This window comes from Ischnura elegans, chromosome 9, assembly GCF_921293095.1.
Source record: "Ischnura elegans chromosome 9, ioIscEleg1.1, whole genome shotgun sequence".
In the NCBI taxonomy this organism is placed as follows: Eukaryota; Metazoa; Arthropoda; class Insecta; order Odonata; family Coenagrionidae; genus Ischnura; species Ischnura elegans.
Window position 1 is genome coordinate 93,947,555 of NC_060254.1, and position 6,303 is coordinate 93,953,857.

Consider the following 6,303-nt stretch of genomic DNA (forward strand, 5'->3'; position numbering starts at 1 on the left):
GGCTTAACTTTGTGAAAATCCATTGTAAACGATAAAAAGTTATGGTACTTTTTCAGACAATTTATTTAAGACGTGGAATCCTTCCACGGTCAATTTAGTAAACGATTATTATTTTAAGAATGATTGATGCATTTTAGTATTTGAATGAGTTTAGGTCTTGAATAAATTGTGTGAAAATGCACCATAACTTTTTATTGTTTAATATAAGCGAAGCATGAACCATAATTTTATTTAAAATTAAACATAGTACTTCATATTATCCTGGAACGCAGGAGAACAGTGCTCTACCGACACGCTGAGGTTTTGCTTAGAAATCATACCAAATTACTCTCTATTCCACAGATACAACATTCGACATTATAAAAGATGGGAAAAACCGCGCACTTTTAAAACCTGAGAGACCAATTTTCCATCTATTTCGAGATTTTTGAAAGCGACTCATATTTGGTTATTAACATGGCATGCCCGAATTTTTCAATAGTGTTAATAGTTATACTTGTGGGGTACACTTTTTGCTCCATTTTTAGGGCTAGCCTTTATCTTAGCGCCTTTGAAGTGACACTACTCTACAAATCTGTGAAATAACAACCGAGCAATTACAAGAGTTTGAACATTCACATACTTTTTATTATTGGATCATAAATTATAATGTGTTTATTGCTCGTAACTACCGTAAGCAGGTGCAGAGGATGAGACGTCAAATGAACATGAAATGGTTTGAGGAAATTCTTCTCTGGCTCAGCAAGACACTTTTACCCCTGAAGACGACAGCAGAGCTGCCAAAACGTGGAAGATGTAGGCATTCACCCAGTTGACAACCCTAGAAGATGTTCTGCATATGGGAATATGTTAACTGGAATGCCCCTTTTCCCAAAATTTCCCTCAGTTCAAAAATTTTCTCAGTCTTATTAAGGACAATATTATCGTCTTAATTGAATAAGTATTTACATTGCTTTCCATATTATGACATAAGCAAAGAACTGTTGATCATGTTGAAGCCCATTAAGGCTTTGCACTTCAATGTAATAATATAATAATTCAGCTACGCTCAGCAAATCCTTGGGGTATAGGAAAAGCCGAGTTTTTTTATGGAAATTCTCGGTCTGCTTATGACTGGGTCTTGCTCTGTTAAATTGAATCACAGTTAAAAGGTTATTTTTTGCGAATTATGTTTTCTCTTTTTTCTCGATACTCGAAGTGGAAAATAGAATAGCCTTCCTAGTACAGTGAACACTATTCATTCCAAATCGCGCAAAAAATACTGTCTCATGGACTTCTTGTTTAATCCTGGATTTCCGTCTCGCATGGACGATAATAGCTTCGTGCCAAAACGAAGTGATACTTCGGGTTTTGGGCGCGTATGAGTTTTTCTGGTTAGTAAGACCTTTACGGATTTTTTCGTATTTTTAAAGGGATATTAACTCGACTTGTGATTGCCCTTAAGGATATTTCTACTAGCACTCAGGAGTAAAGTTAAGCGATTGAGAAATTGTGTGTCATGGAATAGGAGGAGGTTAGCAGAAAAGTTAAAATCCCTTTTCCTCTATTTATATTGAGAATCAAAACTTTAAATGTAATTATGCACCGGCCAGCTTAAAATCAGGCTGCACTCAAAATGAAGTAAATTTTGCTCTGCTTTTTTGCACTTAAGTTTTTGCAGCTACTAGGAGTAGCCTTTCAACCCACCAAATTGCATGCTAACGAAAATTTAGTTATGTACTTTCGCATTGAATTGCCGTCGAAAGACGTGGTAACAGTTCCATCTCCTCTGAATCTAAATCTATCTCCTCTGTTGAAGTAATCGATGGGAATTCTTTATCAAATATCAATGATATTCAATAATATCAATCATATTCAATATTCGCTGCACTTTTCTCTGTAAAAATCTCCATCGTTCTCGATCTCTTACTCTTTTTTTTAAATCTCCACTTCCACAATTACCTGAAAGCCTCTTCATGGATTCTTGGTGCTTTCTTCTACTCTTACCCACTAACTTCATCACTTTAGGTGCCAACGCAAAAGGCTCTGCTTGTTTAAATATGCTAAGTTCGTATTATTTTATGCCATATTAAGATCGAGAAAAAGCAACTAATTTTGAAAAATATTTTCAAATTGGCTATTGCATAAATTCTCTGAAATTATGTAGATCTGACATCGAGTTTGGATGCCTCGACTTCGCATTAATTCCACCGAGAAGAAATTACCCGTTGCCAAAAGTCTTGGATATATTTACACAATTTTATTTGGACGTTGACACTGCAGAGAAGTCTAAAGTGGAAGTATTTGAGATGTTGTGCTATCGAAGAATGATGGCGATAAAATGAATAGACCGAGTAAGCAGTAAGAAGGTGCAAAGATGAGTGGGAGAAAAGATAAGTCTTCTAAAATCCTTAAGGAGTAGATGGGACAACTTAGTTTGCCACGTTGTGAGGCATGAAATCCTGACGAATAAAATCGTCGAGGAACAGGTTGAAACGAATGCCAATTAAATGAGCTACATTGGCCGGGGTATATAGATGTACAAGAAAAGAAATACGTGGCTGTGAAAAAGTTAACGGATAGGAGAGAGGAATGGAGAGCTGCGACAAGGCAGTCTTAGGATTGTTAGCTTATGATGATGTCACAATTTTAAAGGATAAGCCTTGAACAAGTAATTTTTTTTTAGAATTTTCGCACTTGAAGCGCGCGTGGATGTAAATAAACATCGGTGGTGGATCCGCGGTTATTACTTGACCACTACAGAAGCTGAGTTCGTACGAAACATTGTTTGCTTCATTAGCCGTGTTACTAAGAAATCTTTAGAGAAGGGATTGATGAAAAAGCTTCTCTATTTGACAAGTGACCTATATTAAAATCTTGATCGATTCTGTTGTGGAATAAATCGTTTCAACGAGCATGTATTTGGCGAAATCACCATTCTGGAATCTATCGACCCATTTTTAAGCCTGCTACTCAATTCATTGTTCTTGTTATCTCTTTTCGTGGGAGCGTGAGGCACTGTTGATTCATAAAAATTCCTACTGCTTGTTCCTATTGCCTTTTATGAGCAGGCAAGCCAAGATCATGCAGTTTTTCACTTTATAGTATTGTTAATCTATAGTTGTCAGCCTGATGGCTGCCTCCCAGGAGTTGCTGGAGAGTTGGATTCCATATAATATTTTGATGATGTTACTGTGGTAATTTGAGTCATGGCATTTCTTTAAGGGTTAATTGAGAATGGGAATATGGGAAGGGATGACGGCACATTTCGGGGTTCTATGGTTAGGTTTTTCAGGAATCGGATGGTCACAAAGATTCACTGAAAGTTAGTTGTTTGTTTTTGCAAACGAATGATATAACATTTCATTGATTCTAAAATAGGGGTTAATTTGAAATCTCTCCTGACATGCAAGTCGCTAATAAATCACTGAGGTATTTGAGTTTTTCTCACGATTTTGTTTTCGCACGCTTGAATCAATTTTTTAGAGGCGATGCGGTGGCATGCTAACTAGACAGTAGATGCATAGGATAGTAGCGGCTTTATCGTAGAGTTTTAAAGCAGGAAGTGGAGGCTTCTCGGGTACTCCACTGCAGTGGTGTAACTAGGCGTATGCTTTGGGGGGGGATGGGATGGCCCGGGCTGGCGACCCCCCCCCTGCAACAGGGGTTGCGGGAAATTTTTTTAAAAACGACATGCTTGGAAATACATTTTACAACATTTTGGCGCTTAAAATTCAACGTTAAGCAGATACAGTCATTATATGTCTAAACTAGACAATGGATTTAAATAATTTTTTTATTTGTCTCGGGCTTTGTGGGGGGATCTATCCCCTCATCCCCCCCCATAGTTACCCCACTGCTCCACCGGGTAATCTCCCACATGGTTGCTGACTTTTCGGGGTACGAGCCGCGATATTCAGCTCTTGAGGATGGACTACGGCTCGTACTCCAAAACTTCGGCAGCCATGGTGGATAAACCCGGTAGAGCACACGAGCAGCCTTCAAAACCAACATACAACGGGAAAGCATCAGATCTTTCTATAAAGTAGGAGTCTTGCTTTAAGGGAATGAGGTGATGTTGATTGAATTTGCGGGTTGGTAACGGCACTGACTCCCTGCGTTTTCTCTCAGGCGGATTTTATACCAGCGTCCCATGCTGCAGGAAATCTGTCACGTCAATATCAGATGTGACGTCAGGAGCGCGGATTCTCGAGATGTGACACGAGCCTCCTCCTCGCCGCGAGATCGAAGTGGCGCTGACCGAGGTGGCCTTCTCCTCGTCACGAGCACGCCCGCCGGTCCGGCCACTCGGGGATGCCGACTCGCGCGCGCCAAACGTGCTGATCTCGCGTTTCGTGACCACGTGTGTCCCCCTCCGCTCACGTCCCCGTGTCCGGGAAACTGCTATTCTTGAAACACCCGTCACGCTAGTCCTGTACTCCATCGTGAATGCCAAGGAGGTTAAGAATTTTCCCCCCGTTTCGAACCGACGACGTGGGTATGCGAAGTATGAAGGAAAGCGAAAAACTTGGCGCCAAATCGCGTTTCGTCCATCGTGAAAACTCTCTACGTCACAATGTGTCCCGAGAACTTACCTCAATTGGTTCCCTTCTGTGCGGCGGTATTGTTGCGTGTATGTACTCCGATATAGCTTCGTCGGCTGGCTCGATTGTTGAGCCACCGGTCGGCTTTCCTTGTCTCCTCGGGGGCGACGGCCGATTCAAGCCCTGGCCGCCTTGACGTCCCTCGCGGCTTCTGTCCGTTCTCCTGTGCGGGCCACGGAAGGCGTCCCCGCCGTATCTCCTCAGCTGCGAGTGGAAACTGGGCGGGAAGGCCGGGGGTATCTCGCGGTCTTGTCTCTCGCGAAGGTTTGTGACGACTGATTGAGCTCCCGACTTGAGTGAACGAACCGCGCGCTGTCGCTGCGAATGGCTTGCTTCCTCGGAGGCGAGTGTCTTTTTTTTCTCGTGCCCGCTCTCTCTCTAGCCTTTAAAAGACTCCGAGGCGAAATATTTCGCCCTGAAGGTGAGGACCGTGGACGAGAATGGAGGTCATCTTTCGTTGGGGAAGAGGGGAAGTTGATGAGGAGGAAAAGTTGGCGGATTTTTTTGTGGGGACAGGAGTGGGGGTTGTAGGGGGTCATAGAGGGGGAGGGGTAGATACGAATATGACTGTGGAGTACCTTTTCCTCGCGATATCCCCTCATTTCCCCTCTCCCCTGCGAGAGCAACATCTTCTCGGTCAGCTCTCTTCTCCCGAGCAGGTTTTAGCCGGAGCAAGCGTGTCCGGTACCCCCGTCCCTGGTCAAGTCCACCTTTCTCCTCCCCTTCCCAACGAACTATCACAGCCTCCTATGTATCCCAAGATTTGATGTATGTGCCTACGTGTGCAAATGTCGCTGCCTACTTGCTATGGTATAGCATGGAACGGGGTTACTGGATACTGAACGTGGTCTCTGATCGAGCCCCTTGCATTACTATAAAGTTTTTAATTTTCCACGGAAAATAATTTGATTTGACCAGGCTTTGGACACTAATCACCCGATTTCCAGCTGAAATTTCTCCACCAAGAAATACCACTCCCTACTTGCCATGGTATAGCTTAGAACACTGGCCCTGGTCGCAGACTGCTAGCCAAAATTTCATCACCAAGACATCCTCCCAACGTTACAACAACGTATGAAATTTTCTTATGAAAATTATTTGATTTGACCAGGATTTGAACTATGAACATCTGATTGCCAGCTCAAATATCATCACCAAATACATCTTCCCTCAAAGTGAAGCTAAAGGCGGCGATGAAAAATTCAAGGAATATATCCAAACCTTGATAATTTTTGCGGCTTACATTTGCGTCTACGGAATTGTGGACGCCCTCCGTGTCTTGCCACTAATAAACTTCGCGGAATTGAAGACGTTAAGTGCGAGAAGGGGGTTGGGTCATAATTAAGTGACCATTCCCTTGTAACTTTATCTCTACAGTGTCCACAATTCACTCCTTTGGTACATAAGCAGCTGCTCCCATAGTGAATAATTTAAAAGAAATTCTTATCGGTATCTTGATGCAACAAGAGTATGTAATACTTTTTCCCAGTAAGCAATCAAGTCTCTTCATAAATAATATGTATAATTAATTTATTCACTTATTGAGAAATTATCTAAATAATTAGAAATTGTTGAAATACTAGTACACAAAATTCTAAAAAGTCTGAACTTCTAATCTGGGCAGCGATTTACGTAATTCACACCTTTTTTTCATCTAAAGTGTACGGAACTCTTCCTATTATTTTCATTGAGCATATTCATATTAGTCGACCTTCTCGCT

The 6,303-nt window shown here is 41.9% G+C and overlaps 1 protein-coding gene across 1 annotated transcript in view; it reads right to left on the minus strand.

The window, feature by feature from the left end:
* Positions 1–4,943, minus strand: part of LOC124165258 (polyamine-transporting ATPase 13A3-like) — a 95,325-nt gene extending 90,382 nt beyond the window's left edge. Inside the window, exon 1 of the mRNA XM_046542579.1 lies at positions 4,575–4,943. The gene's annotated coding sequence lies outside the window, so the exon portion shown is untranslated. The remainder of the gene's footprint in view (positions 1–4,574) is intronic.
* Positions 4,944–6,303: the final 1,360 nt, after the last annotated feature.